The sequence below is a fragment of the Sus scrofa genome, chromosome 11 (assembly GCF_054392235.1).
Source record: "Sus scrofa isolate SSC_HxYL_T2T_F1_AM1 chromosome 11, Sscrofa_HxYL_maternal_Yorkshire_Landrace_v2.0, whole genome shotgun sequence".
Lineage (NCBI taxonomy): Eukaryota > Metazoa > Chordata > Mammalia > Artiodactyla > Suidae > Sus > Sus scrofa.
Window position 1 is genome coordinate 81003073 of NC_139393.1, and position 18072 is coordinate 81021144.

The 18072-nt window shown below is 41.3% G+C and overlaps 1 protein-coding gene across 11 annotated transcripts in view; it reads right to left on the bottom strand.

Moving 5' to 3' along the window:
• LOC146398709 (uncharacterized) overlaps positions 1–18072 on the bottom strand; it is an 843865-nt gene that overhangs the window by 681411 nt on the left and 144382 nt on the right. The gene's annotated exons all lie outside the window — the stretch shown is intronic.

The window sequence follows — 18072 nt, forward strand, 5'->3', positions numbered from 1 at the left end:
TCCCGCCCTCAGACTAGCAGGTTAGCACAGAAGACCTTTCAGGGCATCCTAGACGCCTCCTCTCAACCATCATCGCATTTGGGATGCCACGTCTGAGAACAAATTCCAGGTAAAGAGCTCATATTTAATGACATCATAGCTCAGTTACAGACCACAGAAGCGAAGTCTATCAATGCAAATGCTGGTCATGCAAAGTGCTCATGAGAACACACCTGCCAGATCAGTAAAAGAGAGTTAACTATGTAATGCTTAAAAGTCTATACCAAAAAGGCATAATCCAGATCAACAACCCAGAAAGTATATTTGCAATATTCGAATATACAAAAAGCTCTTATAAGCCAGTTAGGGGAGAAAAAAAAAAGTCTATAGGAAAGAAGGTCAGAAAACTTTGTAAAAACTATTCTGCTACCAAAAAAAAAAAAAAATAGACAAATAGGCTAACAGGTACATCAAACATAGATTATAAAAAGCCCTAATATTAAGTCAAAATAGGCAGAGTAGTGTTTATTTACCTAACAGATATAGTTAAAAGTACTGACCAGTATTATTAAGAGTATGAGGAAAAAGACACCTAATTAGGAGTTTAAATTGTACAACCTTTTGAGCAATCGTAGCATTTAGATGTTTTTAATATGTAAACTTTTAACTTAAAAATTAGAAAGTTTCTTAAGAATGCTCAGAGTATTCCTTATAATTCTAAAAAACTGAATATAAAGGTCCATCATTAAGCAGTTGGTTTAAAAATGTATGCCTATTAAAATTGGTCCTGTAATACCTATTATTTAAAATATAAAATAATTTATTTAAACTACCACATTGTTAATAGAGAATGAAATTACAAGATCATTAGGAATTCAATGTTGCCACTCGTGTAAAATTATAAATAGCTAAAAAGCTTATTTAGAATAATGAGTGCCAAAGATGTGATTATTTTAGGGTCATGAAATTTCAAATGCTTATTTTAAAAATATTCTACATTGTATTTTGCTATGAATTTGCACTACTGAGATGAACACAGGTATGTCTAGTTTTACTCTGACACAACGTTGGACTTGCTCATATGGAACTAGTGTAACCCTCCGAAAGTTTGTCAGCTCTTTGCAGCTAGAAGGCAACTTGCAGAGAAAAAGACAGCCCTTGCATCACATGTTTGCAGGCTGAACGTCTCTCAGGTTACAGTCTGAGTTTAAATAGGGTGAGCCGAAGAACAGGTGGAGAGACAAGAAATGGGAGGAAAGCCACTCTGCAAGACCAGCGGTCTCAGCTTAGGGTCCTTACTGCTCTCGGATTGACCGTATCTGAAACCAGGCTCTGGACCCACAGCCTCCCCACCTGCCACCTTCACTTGGTAACCTGTTTCTTTATACCCGATGCCTCACGCTGAAAGCCCAGCGGCCCCCTCACCGCACACCCAGCCCTGCCCATCCAGCGAAGGATGGCCTCAGTTCAGTTCTGTCCACCTCTTTCCATCCCTTCTCTTATCTCGCTTTTACCTGAAACTACAGTGACCTCGGCATCAAAAACCAGGCTCCCCTCTTCACTGCCTCTGATCTAGGCTCATAATAGCAATTTGCTAAGCCTTTATTTTATTTTAGCTTTAGGGCCACACCTGTGGCACATGGAAGTTCCCAGGCTAGGGGGCGAATCAGAGCTGCAGCTGCCGGCCTACACCACAGTCACGGCAACACTGGATCCAAGCCAAGTCTGTGACCTACACCACAGCTCACGGCAACGCCAGATCCTTAACCCACTGAGCAAGGCCAGGGATGGAACCCACAACCTCCTGAGTATTAGTCTGGAGTTTGTTTCTGCTGAGCCACATGGTGGGAACTCCCAATTTTTATTTTTTTGGCAGTACCTGTGGCATGTGCAAGTTCCCAAGCCAGGGATCTAATCTGTGCCATGGTGTCTACCCGAGCCACAGCAGGGATCACACCAGATCCTTAACCTGCTGAGCCACCAGGGAACTCTGCTAACCTTTTTTGAAAAGTGCCTTGGAACTCATCAATCTCAAAATCAAACCCTATCCATGGCTTCCCTTTTAGGATTCCACGTAAGATATTTTGCAGAGTTAGGACCCACTGAATTTGTCCCTAGCCTGTTCTTAACTCCACACGTGTTATACCCTTCACTGTAGATGTAGCTTGGCAGTTACTGCAGAGGTTAAGTTCTCTGGAAAGACGCAGCCCTCTGCCCGCTTTTTCCAGCTAACTCCAACTGCAGGTGCAGGCCTGCATTTCAATGCCATTTCTCTGTGAGGTCTTCCTGGATCTTCCCACATAAGCCAGTTTACCTACATGCTGCCATTTTCTTTTTTTGATCTGCTCTTTCCTGAAATTTCTGTTTTCACATTTGCCTATGAAGCTACATATTCACACTTGGCTCCTCTACTTGTGAACATGAAGGTGGGGAGTCAGCTATGTTCTGTCCCAGCAGAGACCTGAAACCCCTTCGCCATGCCTGGTAGTCAGCATTGGCTGAGCAGAGGGGGATCCCAAGAAACCAATGCCTGCATGAAGGCACCCCACTTAGGGCACAGACACAAACACCAGGCTCTCCCTGCCCCGGGCAGACCAGATAAGACCTCACTGGAAACAAAACTGAAGCTCCAAGTCGGAAGCTTTAGTTGAGTAGATGCGACCCACACAGCGCCTGATAACAGCACCTCCCCAACCTCATTCTGTAGAAAAGCCGAAGAATGGGGTTCGAAGCAGAAGAGATCGAGGGGCAGGAAATCTCCCCCATTGCTCTGGAAAGATGCAAAGAGGAGAAAGGGCTCTGCTGGGGAACTCCCCTGCCCTCATGTAATCAAGATCCAGGACTAACTGCGGCATGCCCATGAGACCGTATCGTCAGTTAATGTGAGGTACCTGGGTGTCCTATTTTAGAGTCTACATGGTGCTTTCACGCCATGTTCTCAAAGTGAAATATGTCCCGGGTCTAAGAGTCGCATCCTCAGATTACTACGAAAGCCTGTTAGAGAGGGTCCTCCATCCGAAAGTTGAAGAAATAAACAGGAGTTCCCGTTATGGTGCAGCAGAAATAAATCTGACGAGGAACCAGGAGGTTGTGGGTTCAATCCCAGGCCTTGCTCCGTGGGTTAAGGATCTGGCGTTGCTGTGAGCTGTGGTGTAGGTCGCAGACGCAGCTTGGATCCAGCATTGCTGTGGCATAGACCAGCAGCTACAGCTCCAATTAGACCCCTAGCCTGGGAACCTCCACATGCTGCGGGTATGGCCCTAAAAAGGAAAGACATACATATAAAAGGAGTCCAGATACTCTGGGTAGACCCTAATAAAAAGGCCTGAAGTTAGAGAGATGTTTTCATTGACACCACTTGGCATTTAGTCATCTCTCTGCACAGTTAAGCCAGGCAGCGTTTGCTTCAAGACAGCACCTGTTTGAAAGCACTGACCTGCCTCAGAAGATACCACGTGAGAACCTGCTGAGACGGCAGACTGGACATTGCTTCCTCCACTGCCACCACCTTCTCCATTGAGAACCTCTATTTGCATCTTCCCAATTTAAAGCCTAAGTGCTTTATTTACTGGTGTGATCCTCTAGTAGTGGACTCAACTCCAAGAATTAAAAGGAAAAACAAAAACATGGGTGTATGAACATTTCGGGTAACCTGGGTATTCTCTGTGATGCAGCTACTACAGCATCAGACTCCCCACCCACAAGTTGTCTCATCCTGCCAACAAGCCTGGCTCTGACAGGCAAGGAGGCTGACCTGGGCGTGTTTTGTAGGAATCAAGTTGGCAAAGGCAGTTGGGCAGTTGCTTTTTCCTACATGATTGTAGCTGCGACTGTGAACCTCATCCTTTGTCCCAACTTCAAATTCACAATTACAAGTATGCCCATGCTACTTTTCAGCGACTGCTTTTCATTCAAAATCATTCTGAACGGCAATTCCACCAGGCACTATTGCTGATGTAACTACGGCAATTGCTTTAATATTTTTCCCAGATTTGACTTTTTTCCCTTATACTATTTTGCAATGCCGAAATGTTAGGGTGCAGGTTTAACCTTACTGCTTAAAAGTAATTCCGATGTCCTAAACACATGTGTGCGTATTATATTCTTGTAAAAATGTCGATGAAATACATTTCTGGACTCTGCTATACAGTATGTGTGCGTATTATATTCTTGTAAAAATGTCGATGAAATACATTTCTGGACTCTGCTATACAGTACGTACAGTTTACTTCAATTTGCCCTAAGATTAGAAGAGAATGTAGACAAGGAAGGAACAACTGAGAAATAAAAGGGACCTGTTTAACCTGTTTTGCTTTTCAAAAACTGGGATGCATCTCTAACTTCATGTTCTTTGGGAAGGGCAGAGGAGGGGACACTGAGAGGGTATGTACTGCATGTTCTTCACGGGCCAGTGTCTACTCTTGGAAATCACATCTATCGTCTTCAAGTACTCCAGTTCCACAGCAAGGGGAGATGACAGTGCAACCAAGCTCGAGGAAGGTAGAATTCTAAGGCACGCCAGCCTACTAGGCAGCACACCTGTGCACCCTCTTTAAATGGGGGTGTCCACTGAGAGCGACACAGAGCTTTACGACCCAAGACGTTTGCATAAAAACAGATTCACCACCATCCTCTATTCTTTGAACTCTCTTAAAGTAAAATTACAAAATGCATCCACATAAAAAAAATCAATCCAGCAGCTGGAATGATAACTCAGCCTGCTTTAAAGAGAGAGGAAAAGAAAATAGGCACCCTGTAGCCCAGAAGAGTTAAGTTCAAGGTCTGACAGTTTCAGTGGGGGTTAGAAGGGACATCTGTGTTCCACGTAAATTCGCTGCCCTTCTGAACCTTCCATCAACAAGATTTTCTCATCCTCCCATTATTTCTGTCCACCAATTAATCAACAGCTGTTGAAACATTACAAGCATGCTTGTAATTTGGGGTAAAATTAATGATTGCTTATCTATTAAAATGCTGAGGGAGGCTTTGTTTTCCAGCCCTGGTGTGAACTTGCTGATTTATCCTTCCAATCCATTACCCTCCTGAACTCCCTTGCCTCCTGGCTGTTGGCGAAGAGCATCCCACACCCCACGCTTCTCCTAAGTGAGCGGGTGACACACGTGAGAGACTGGGAATGCTCATCTGGTCACGCGGGTCAGTAGATCACAGCAATGCGTTAGCAGAGTCAAAGAAGAGCGTACTTAGCAAGACTCTGCTCTCCAGCATCTTAATTATCTGAGTAACTTTTTAGAAATAATGGTTGTATCAGAACACCGTATCATGGACACTATGAAATCAATGACTTGGAGTAGTGAATAAATAATGTCGTTTACAGAAATATACAACAAAGATGATGAAACCACCTTGAATGGGTTCATTCTTCCCTGGCTGGCATCTGCAAGATGTTTCACTCTCTGGACCTGTTAACCCAGAACCTGGACCCTCCCAAATGTCCAGCAGAACCCCTGTTCAGTGACGTGGACATCCCATCAGCGGTAGTGGTCTAAGTCCATTCATATCAAGCATTGGGATTCTGCTTTGATGCCCCAAAGTCTTGACCCAATTCACTCCCATCTACCAGGTGGAAAAGAGAAAACCTATCCTCTGCTCCTACTGGCTCATTTTAGGAAATGTGCTGAACTATTATAGGCAATTACTAGTGTTTTGTTTTTTTAAAAAAAACCTTTTCAGTCATGCCAAGTAATTGTCATCAAGGAATAACATGATCCCTTGAACTTCAACTGAGAAAAGCAGAGACAGATGTGGATCACCACTTCTGTCTACACTGCTTTCCATGCACGACTCTTACCTGGTACTAAATCAAGTGACAGAAAATATTCAGTTATCACATGCCCTCTCTAGTAGCTCACACACATGCACACTGCAAACCACTAAGGCAGACAATGACCCATGAGGCAACGCTCAGGGAAACTACTGTTCAAACCGATGTCAGTTCTGCTGCCCACCCAAACCATAAGGCCATTTTACCCTTTCTTTCTTGCAGGTAATTCTACATAAGGAGGAGAAACGTACCAGCATCAATTTGTTTGCAAAAATAGAAAACAGCCTTTGCTGTGAGGATATGAAACACATAATTTAGGGTGAATAAAGACTTTCATTATATAATGTCTGCAGATTTTCACTATCTGTATGAAATGCTTGAGTTCTCAGTCTGACTTCTCTCCATTTTCCTTTCCACATATGGGAACAAAATAATTCTCTCTTCCAAAAGGAAGTCCTATTTTTCTATAAAATACATCTAATATATTAGGAATAATGGTGTGCTACTTCAAACGAATTACAAACTAATGCTAGTGTTCTTACCAAGGGTACACCAAGTAATAACTCCCTGCAGACCAATTTGCATACAAAATGTAACATTTAAAGCCAAGTTGCAATTAGTACTTTATTATGGAACCCTCTGATTGTAATATACTGCAAACTACTTATACCTGCTACAAGGATTTTCATTTATAAAAATTACACTATTAGAGATGTCATTACAACAAACCAACCTGCATTCAATTACAAACAGACTCAAAGACCAAGAGTCATTGTTTATACTTGTAAAGAGTAAGAAAATATCCGGCACGGCAAACCCAACGAGACGGATTCGGCTGAGCAATTGCATATTTAAATTACAATATGCACACATACCCATATAAATAAAATCCTACACCAAAAAAGCACAGAAATAATTTTGAGTAATCACCATAAAAAAATAGAAGAATATCATTTGCCTTTCAAAGTATAGCATTTACCAATTGCTAATACTGGATATGTTGAATCTCTTCACAAGCATTTATAAAGCTAGATTATAAATAATGCCACAAGTATTTCCACATACTTCATTGTTTAAAAATTAAAGTTATATAGTATCTGATTTTTCTCACTATTCACTCAAAATTCATACTTTCTCAGCTATTCTCCCTTTTCAGTGGTGGACTCTTGGTGTTCAGTGGCGACTCTCCAATTCCTCATTCTAGTTAAAGAAAACTAGATTCTCAAGTGTTCTAATTGTCTTCTTATGAAAGACTACATGTGGGTGTTAGAAGCATCCATTTGCTGCCTGAAATGGCAAGTATGCCCTTCAGATTAATTTCAGGTTAATTATTTTTTTACATTTCGCCTCCATATAAAAAATAAACTGAAGTTGAATGCATTTACTTTCATGGTTAAGTTTATATAATAAAGTGACAGAGCAGCTTGATTTATTAAGATATTCCAAACACCGAGAAAAGCCGCAGAGATGGTCGCATAAACTGATGTACACATCCATCTCGGGCACGGGCACCCACGCGCGCCCCTCTCGGGCACGGGTGTACACACGTGCTCATGCCTTTCGTTTGAATCTTAAAGACACTGCACATGCAAACCGAAATTCCACTTAACAATGATCTCCGAGCCTTTAAAGCATCTGCGAACCAAAGTTCCATTCTCCTTTTTCCTCATTTCAGCTTGCCCTTTCGTACACTCAAGAGTGATATAGTCCCCTCATCTTCCTCATTCTTACCCAGCATATTCTTCTCCCCATTTCAAATACTATTAGTCCAAGTACGTGAGTAAGCGGTGGGGGGTGGGAGAGAAGCTATCCTACAATGGGCAAATTCTAGAAAAGCCAGAGCCAAGTTCTGTTCTGAGATAAGCACCGAGATTTACAGCTGCCATCCACCAGAGACATGGAGGCTACACCAGGGAGAAAATGTTCCCTCATATTTTTATCGTGAGCATAACACTACAAACAGAAATGAGAGCTTCCTGCAGAGAAGGGGTAACACGACTTGAAAGCCTGTCCTCTGCTTCCCCGCCGATTAGGGTCATGACCTTAGACAGGTCACCGAACAGCTTTGTGACTCAACTTCTCAGATGCTAAACTGGCAGAAACCCCATCTGACATCTTTTTAGGAGCAAGCACAATGCATATTACAGAGATAATGTTGGTAAAGACGTGTTGAATTCCAGAGCCAAAGAATGACGTTTCCATCCGATGGTCACTTACACTTACTAGGATGCGATGGAGGGATGCCAGCCTATCTATCATGACTTGGGAAATACAGAGCGTTTAGCTTCCCAGGCTAAAAGAAACCTTGGCATTGTCATTAATCCAAGTTCTGTGGTGCAGTATTTGTATTTAATAAGACACTCACTGTTCACAAAGTCATATTCCAAGACTGAATCTAACAGCCTCCAAATGAGTAGCCACTAGTTCATGAGAGGTCAATTCTATCTGAATAAAATACTGTTAAAGTTATTTAAAATATTTTATGGAGCTCTCAATGTTCAAAATGAAAATAAATTCAAGATTTTTCATTAGGGATACAGCTCTTTTCCTATTTTGTGCACATTCACATCACTAGAACAGCAGGAGAAAAGTGGAAGCATTCAGCTTACTGTAAGATGATTTTAGGTGTGGGCTGAAAAACTGGTGGCCAAGTTACCTTGAAACTCACCTCCTCCCCCTGCTTCGCAATTTCTTGGGACACCTGGAGTTAAATCCCAAGAGGGACTTAGAAAGATGCTCTTTTCACTCAAGCTACGCTTTCTTTTACATCCTCGAAGTATGGTGGAAGACTGGAATATTTGATTTTGACATCTAACACAGGGATAACAGTTAAAACATACATGGATTTTTAATTGCGAAGAGTGAGAAGTTACAGGCAACTGGAACCATGTAGGCAAATGTATGGAAATGACCTGAGGTTGCAGGACTCCTCGGGGGGAGAGGACCTCCTGGGCTGTGATGTACTGAGCACGGCACATTAGCAAACACTCTCTCCAAACCAGCTAGACCAGCCGGCCACAAGGTCGCTGCACTGGGCTGCATTTCTCTGATGATTACCTGAGGATGCTTTTATCAAGCATAGTCGCTATTGCCTTGTATTGAGCTCACTAAGCAACTAAAATCTGCACAGCATTCTTTCGGGGGATTTTATCAAGCTTGGTCACACTTCTATTCCTGTACATCATTTTTTTTCAACCTAATGCAGAACCTGACAGTGCCATCATGTTTCTTTGTTACAGTGATTATTTTAATTTATCAAATCCTGTCTTTGCCATTCTCTTTAACAACTACTCCTCCAAGCTTTGGGTAAGGACAGTTTATAATGATACCGAACACCTTGAGAGGATCAAAGGCCAAGCCTTGGGGGCACAGCCTGAGACCTCCTGCCAGACTCACGGTGCTCCACCGACACTTAAGTACTGATTTGACGAGCTCTTCATCCGCACACCTCTCTGGTTCTTCCTCTGTCTCTCCATCTTCCACACAAGGTTCATGAGATGCTTTTGAAGTACACCGCTGAAATTTAAGGTCACGTTCACCTACTAAAATACCAAAGCCTATTTCTGGGCAGGACGTTGTTCTCTGTGTGGCAGCCATATTTCTACGTTTTCCTACTGAGTCATTTATCCTTTCAACCACCATTTACTAAGAACACTAGCTCTTCTGAGTTGGCGAGAACCCATTTCAGAGCAGCCTGTGCTGGACTACAGCCACCTTACACCAGCGCACCAGAACCAACTGAGACTCTCTCCCCTCTGCAGCCAATGACCATCCTGGGTGGGTGACATCAGCCTCTTGGGAATGTCTGCTGCGTGGCAATCAGCACATGCTACCTCCTAGGGATTGCCGAGAAAACTTGCTAAATGTTTACCAGCATAAAACTAAGAACGGTTCCAATAATTCTCCAAAATCTTGAGCAGCTTTATACCAATTCAAATAGTGTCCCATGCAGATAAAAATAGGTTTGGGATTTGAAGAAAAAAAGAATCCTGTTAATACCAGGGGCATCTGAGGTGATCTCAGGACACCTTTGAGATGACTTGCAGCTCACAGGCATGAAAAGCACAGGGGAGAGAAAAGCCAGAGGTGCAGGTTTGGGAACCATCAGTTGGTTGGTACCAATGCTGTCCCTGATAAGACGAGACTTTGCAAAGGGGAGTGTGTGCAACACAAGAGCAAAAGTCCAAGTACCGCATTTTGTAGAGCACCTTCTTTTACAGGGAGTGTGATACCCAGAACCCTTGAACAAGTCCAAGATGCAAAAACCACACGTACATATCAAGCCACTGTCGCCTGAATAAGCATCACTAGAGAACAGGAAGGGCATTCAGTGCTGAAATTGGGCATCCCTCTGCCTGGGAACCACTCTGTGCCTTTAATCCATGATGGATCTACACATGCAACTTTGTTTTCCAGAATGAAAGAAGAACCCTCAAATGGAATGGAGACTTAAAGCATTATTGCAGTTTTAGCCTGAAGGATACATTCTATATAAACATGGATCGAGTATAATTATCCTCATTTTGGAATCATTTGACTGTTTCTCTAATATTGGGAAGCTGAAAACAAACATGCTTTGTCTTTTACCCCCTTTGGCTTAGCCATTATTTATTTATCATCACTAATAAACTTGCTGTTTTCATTTCAAAATAGGACTATCAGAAGAAAAGCAAAGATAACACAAGTAATCTTCCCAACATGCTTTGTTGGAACTGTTGAAATCACCCGGAACCACCACTCTGTTTAAAGGACGTAGCCTCACCTTTTGGAATTATAGATGCTCTTGCAACCCTAATGGCATTTGTAAATCAAGAAAAAATTTACAGTAGTAACAAGTTGAAAATATGCAAGATCTATAAAATGGTGACTTGGAAGACACAGACTGCTCCCTTTCTTCCAGATAGTTATACTTTTTCACCCAAAGCTATATATCTTGGGCTAATGAATGAACTATAATAAAACTTTATTCTAAGTGATTCTGCAGTTTTCATTCTCTCAAATCCAGCACCCCCATTCTGGACTGATGTCAGGGGGAAGTCTCACATAGCAGGTTATTAAGCCAATTCTCTTTCTGCTTTTACGTATTTTCCAACTGTTCTGCAGTGTGCATATTAGGTTACAATTTTTAAAATAAACCTTATCTTTAAAAAGGAGAATACTTCTTGCACAAGCTGAGATTCTAACTCCAAACCACATTTACATCAGTTTGCTTCGTTTTAGCAAAAATATAGCTAAGGAAAAAAAAAGTATGTGTATATATAAGTTCTACTTTGAGGCTGAGTTTATTCTGTAAAGTACATCAACTTGGAAGATGTTTACTTTAAAATAATTACAATTTCATAGCGAATGTTGACAATTTTAAGGAATAGAATGGTTAAGGGCCAAATATAAAATGTCATAAATACAAAACGTTTTAAATAGGGATGTCTTCAGCAGGAATGGAGAAAATCATAAAACCCCTAAGAGCTCATAAGATCTCTACACAAGAGGACTCGCCACCCAAAGTCTCAGTTTACCCCGCGCCTAAGAGCAACCTAAGAAGAGCTTTAAATCAAGATGTCGATTGGCGTGCAAGTGTGTAGGTTTGGTTTGCATTACATTCAATATATCGAACAAGATTATTTTTCTCTTCCATGATTGATCTCTTCTTTGGCTTGGTTCAAAATATGTAACTCGCTTCTGCCAACCAAACCATTCTTCCAGCAACAGATGTTATGTCATAAAGAGAGACTTACGCATGCTAGTATAAATAACAAAGGTGTTAGCTGGAATTAAAGGGAGACATTTCCTGTTTATATATAACTCTCTTCAGTGATTACTGAAGGAGGGTAAAAATCCGCTATAAATAAATTTTATATAAACAACATGTTTAAGAAACATTGCAAAGTTTGACTAAGAAAATGTATCCTCAAATTAATGGCTGTTTTGTTCACCCCACATAGAGTTTACATGAGTCTTATACATACACAGATTCTAAGATCTTCATTAATCATCAGCTCTGAATTAATCCCCATTTGAATGGAACACATGTGCTTCTGGGTGTGATTTTTTTTTATACACACCAAGGTGCCTTAACACCCTCCCATGTTTTAGAATCTGTCACTGCTTCCAAATCTTCCCCCTGAAGGAACAAATCCAAGTGGAGGGAGACTGTCCTGCCCTCGCCCCCTTGTCAGCCCCCGTCTGCTATCCAGGAAGGCCTCTGTCGCCCTGCTGATGCGGTGTTCACTCAGCAGCTGCTTTCTGACTCTTCTAGAGGGTTTCAGGAAAGCCGAGTTGCCAACAGCTGTGGGGCCACCAGTTCCAGAACAATGATTCTCCTATCAATCTGGTGTGTGTGTGGGGGGGGAGTGGTATGGGGGAAGGTGTCCTTATAGGAATTCTGGGCACAACACAGAAAAACCTTCTAGCCCACTCTTCACAGGTCTTTTTTCCCAACTTTTTTTTTTTTCCAGCTTTTGGAAAGTAGCATAGAAGTGGTTAAAAAAAGAACCAAGAACTCTACAAACAGAAGGATTCAAACCTTAGCTCTTTCACGTGTGTGTGCATGTGTAAGAGAGACAGAAAGACACCTTGGGCAGGTCACTTGGTTTGCTTGTGCTTCAATTCCCCCTCTTATAACTTAGTTATGACGACAGCCACCCTATGCGGTAGGAACTAGGAGTACTTGATACATGAAAACTCAAAGGACTTGGGGAAAAATCTAGCACAGAGTATTTATTTTTGCCTTAATAAACAGACTTCTACAGAACTCTCACATGTGTTTCTTAATTTTCAAACACATGAAGGTAATGTTTTTCCTATTTCAGAAAGATCTGAGCATAAGAGTAACCTAAGTGTCAGCCCCAAACTAACAAGCCCACAATTTTCTATGTAGAGAGCAAGTTTTCTACAGCCCTTGTTAAACAAAGCTCAATAAACGCTCAGAATGACTCCCAAGCTACTGAATGAAATATTCAGCAGGGTCATTGGTTCTGCACTTTTATTCTAATTTGCTCCAAAATGGATTTCAGGAGGCTGGTATAAACTGCTCACAGTATAGAGAGACCAAGAAGAGGACACATTTGCCATCGCCCATCTCTCACTGACTCCCTGAGACCCCCCCCTCCGGACCCCAGGACTACCCCTGGGCTGTGAACCCCTTTGGCGTCTTAGCTCATTGCCAAGAAAGAAAGGAGAAAATGAATGAGAAGTGTCATTAATGCGGTTTCCTTTAGTTGTGGGAATAATGTAACAGCTCTCGAGGACCGATTCCCTACACAAGTATGGATAAGGAGGGCGTTCATTAACAGCTGGGACATAAAGGAGAAAAGCTGGTGACACACCTAGGTAATAGCCACCAATTCTGAGCAAGCACAATTCAGAGGAATGCATGTGGATATATGTGCAGATAAACACGTGGCTATATGTTTATAATCTACTTACATTCCTCTGGATGCATTTCTATGTATGTGACTCAGAAGGGGGCATGACTGGAGAAAATCTTTGCATAGGAAACAAGGATGTAAAGAAACTAAAAGCCATCTCTTTGGAGAGAGGACTGTGAGGGTCCAGAAAGCATGAAGGCGAGAAAGCATGAGAACTACGAGAGACGGCATTTCTTCTCTCTTGCCCATGACTGTTTAAACCAACGCGTGAAGGTGGAGGGTAAACTGAGTATGAAGAAGTCACTGGCTGTGGAGAAGGGCAGCAATCAAGTCGGAAGCTGAGTTCTCTGAGATTGGAGGCACTTGCTCCAAAGCTGGGTGGTCAAACGTTGGTCATCGATAGAAAAGAAATTCATAAAAATATAACGTGGTCCCTCAGAGGCTCCCAGTCACTCAGTGTGTTAAGGGTCTGGGGCCGAAAAATTCTTCATTGGCTGTGAAGTTGAAATTGATGACTTTTGGGCTTCCTTAAAAACGCTCGAATACTGATAACACATTTTTTTTCCCCTTTGTACCACCCAAAGTTTAAAATCAAAATTGGCCAACCAGAGGAAAAAAATAAGACATTGATTAAAAACAAGTGAGTTTTTCACGGGCTCCACAATGCTGTAATAAACATGAGCGCAGTTGGGACGATGGATCCACTGTGTTGAGTGAAATTTAGATAAAAATAGAGGAATTATCTTTTAAGAAAAATGAACATAATTACTTCCAGTTTGGTATGTTTATGATACTGTAATTTGGTATATCTATGTACTACTATTGATGTATCACCTAAAAATAGCAAATACTGTCAAGACTGAAATATTGTAGCAGAGAGAACCGCTTCTCCAGAAGCTATGGAAACCTCTCAGTACCTAGGTGTGATTACCGACTCAGCAAGAGCCCAGGGAGTATCTGCTGGGGATTTAAACATTGTTAACAGGGCAGCTGCAGACAGAATGTTAAACACGAACAGGAATACAGCGAATACACATAACGGCAGTACGTGTTTTTCCCTGATCCCGACTATACAGGCTGGGAAATTTTAACTTAAAACAGCAAGTGTTTCCTCGCCCAGAGCATGATTGTTTCTATTGTCATGTTGGAGGGTTCATTCATTTATTCTTAACAAAGGGATCCCTGGACTGACCGCACTGATACAATGTTAGCAAAGAGAGAACAGGAGATGTAAATACAACAATACAGAATTTCAAGGATCAGAGTGCAGAGCTGTAATGGTGACCCACTTCTTTGATGTGTGTTGTTAACCACAACTCGGCCAATTCAATGTGCAGGTAACTCATAAATACAGGAAGAATGTTAGCACACTAGTAGTCTCACTTTTGTGTACGTTTTTAAAGCTATGGTATTTTACCTAACTGGAATGTTACTGTTGGATCTGCTAAATATTTCAGCCTTGATTTCCAAGCGTTGTATATCACAGCCTCCTGTTCAAGCAGCCCCCCGCCCAGCATGCCCCACCCTGTTTATTATGTGGTTGTTCTTCACACTCTGCTTCCAGCTTCACCTTTCTAGGCTCTCGGTCCCTCCTTAATTCCCATAACTTTGGACGCAGCAGTATTTATCACAGTAAGACATTTAGACAACTAGTTCCACTCCTTCTATGTACCACGAAGAGGCCAATGAAATTGAATATTTTGAACTGTAGTAATCATGAAAGTACATTAAAAATGTGATCAATTGTTCAAATGATTGCTAAGGATAAAATAAAAATTCAGTTTAGTATCAGGAGATGCTGCTAGTTATTCTGATTCTTAATTTTTATGGAATCATACTGAGTAAAAAGCCTTCCTTTGCAAGGGTTGGTGTTATCCTATTACTTCAGCTTGCCCCCCCCATCACATTTAATTCGTCTTCACCAGCAATGCCATCACATTCTATTCATCCTATTCTAGGAACGGTGCTGATAAAACCTTGGGGTTTAATTTTTTATTATAGTTGATTTACAATATTCTGTCAATTTCTGCCAAACAGCAAGGTGACCCAGTTATACATGTATATACATTTTTCACATTATCCTCCATTGTGTTCCATCACAAGTGATTAGATATGTGATACACACAGGATCTCATTGCTTACCCACGCCAAAGGCTAGTTTTTACACCAGGTTCAGCACACTTGGCAAACCATGGCCTGTGGGCCAACTCTAACCCTCCCTCCACCTGTTTCTCTGTTTGACCTGCAAACTAAGAACCACTGATACAGATGGACATTTGCTGTTGATCTGAGGAGAAGGAACACTAATTCCAATTAAGAAAAATATGCCCTCAAAAATAATTCTGTTCTTATAATTAGACCTGTTTTACAAAACACTGTACTCAATTATATTTTGAATTTCATTAAAACAACAACTTCGTGCAAATGTGTTTCCTGTCATGTTATCTAAGTGCCTAGAGCACAGTCTGTCGTCCATGGTCAAGCCCTACCTATTTCCTGTCTGGCCCTGTGCAGAAAGTCCTTGTGGACCCTGATGAAGAGGTAAAGCCAGTCTCCTCCAAAAGACCCTATCAAATAGACTGAGAAGACAACTTGATTGCTCCTCACAGCTGCCCCCTGGAAAAACTGCTCTGCTGGTCTTTTCATCCTCTCCTTTAAAAATAAAATTAAAAAAAAAAAAAAATCAGGCTCATCTATGATTTCCTCCCCTTCAACTAACAAAGTTATTTGTTCACGGTCTCATCACAGTAACTCTTATGTACCCTTAATTAAAATCTTTCATTCCCTAGATTCAAAGACTTCAACATTCACTAAGTTTGAGGCTCCTTTGCCTTAACCATCCCCGCTTCAGGGGCCATGGTTAGCTTGCCTCTGCTCACTCAGCCCCACTGTACCCCCAACACACCCCCAATTGCTAGCTCGTTCCCAAGATGCAGGTGGGGCTGGGAAAAGAAGGAGTTCAAACTTTGCAACTATGCAGCTGGGGACCTTAACATCCTGGCCCCTTATCTCTATTTCTTTCTATTTTCCAAACTTCGGTGTCAGGCCAAGTGAACTCCTTGATGGAAGTCCTTCAAAGCCGACCTTACTGCTCCATCTGGAAGCTCCTGCATCCCTCTCTTCATCTGCAAGGTGATTTCAGAGTCTCTGAGCTCCCACTCCTTCTGGATGTGCTGCTTCCTCCACACTCTGTGGTCCACTTACCTGTTATACAACTGTCATACATGTTCAGTGAACAGCCTTGCTTCTTTAACCAAAAAAAAAAAAAAGCAGCTCTGAGAGATCATGGGCTTGTCTAATACGCGTTTTCACCACTGTGCCTAGTCTGACTTAAACATCAAGTAGTGACCAGATTGGCTGATTCATTTTTAGCTCTACTTAGATGTCAGTGACACACATTGCTTAGTACATGGGAGTGGCTGGTAATCTGCCTTTAGGTCATGGCCACTGGCCATGCAAATAGATTATAAATTATTAGTTTCAATGTGACATTATCTCCCCAATTATAAGAACACTTAGAGACTAAAAAATACAAATACATTTTGAAGCTAAGATAACAATGATGAGAAATTAGGATATAGAATTCCTGATAGAATCATAAGTGACATGAAAAATGGATTTGACCTTAAGATAAACATTTTTCCAATGTAGTGACTGGATAACGGGCAATTAGATCGATTAGACCTATATGTATACACAAAACTATGTATTTATCGACCTCAGTTATAGAAATCAATTTTAAATGGTTTTAAATTATTCCTTTATCCTACTTACAGTGACAAGTCATACAACTTTCCTGTGAGCTACCGAGAGTCTATGATCACCTCCAAGTCATTCCTTATGTTTGTTATTTTTATGTTGTCCCTGAGCCTTATTCCTATTCTTGCTCAACTACTTGGAGAATTCTAATCTACATTGTCACTGAAAAGAAAGCTTTGCTGATTTCCCAGTAATTTGCCTCTAAGTTATTTCTCTAGGTTAGTTATGCAGAAAATTGTATACACCTTTTCAATTAAATTTATATCTTGGATTAAAATTATAAAAGTCAGCTGAAATAAAGAAAAAAAACTTTCCCACATGAAGTGAATCTTAAAAAATATAATTTAGGGTTAGTAGATGCAACCTATAAGCATGTGGGGTGGATGAGCAGTGAGATTCTGCTGTGTACACAGGGAACTTATCTAAGCACTGTGATGGAACACGATGGAGGCTAATGCGAGAAAAACAGTCTACGTGTGACTGGGTTACTTTGCTGTACAGCAGAAATTGACAGAACATTGTAAATCAAGTATAAGTTTTTTTAAAATATAGCTATACTGATTTGAGTCCTTCACGGTTCTTATTTCTGAATTGTTTCCATTCTAGCCTGCAACAACACGTAGGAAATAACCTTCATATAATTAACTCCACTGCTCCTTTTTCATTCATGATGGTGTAATTTTTATCAAGGTTTTGGTAGAGGCAGAGGGAACATACCAGTAGATGGCCTGTGATACAGAAGAAATGGGTCACAGCACATAGAAACATTAAAAGAGAACATACATCTGTAAAGTGCTATTTTGAAAGAGTACCATTCAGGTACCCAGGAACAAGGGAAGATCACCTTCTCCCCACTGTTCTTCCTAAACATCTAAATGCCTCCAGCTGGACTGGCCACCTCTCATGTCTACTGTTGCATAGTCAGTGCCACAGACAGGATTTTGGTTCACTCGTTAATATTATAAGAGAGAAACGTATTTCTAATACAGAGATAAAGTGAATGAAGGTTTGAATTTGGTTATGTAAAACGCGTGTCTGGAGAACAAGTACTGTTCAATCCTTGTTGGCTTTTCTCCTACCACACTGTGTGCCCACCTACATGGTCCGCATATAGATTCCAGACCGAGCACTACCAGAGGAGGAGCCTACAAAGTAAAGAGGAACCTACAATTACAGCAGAAGTGT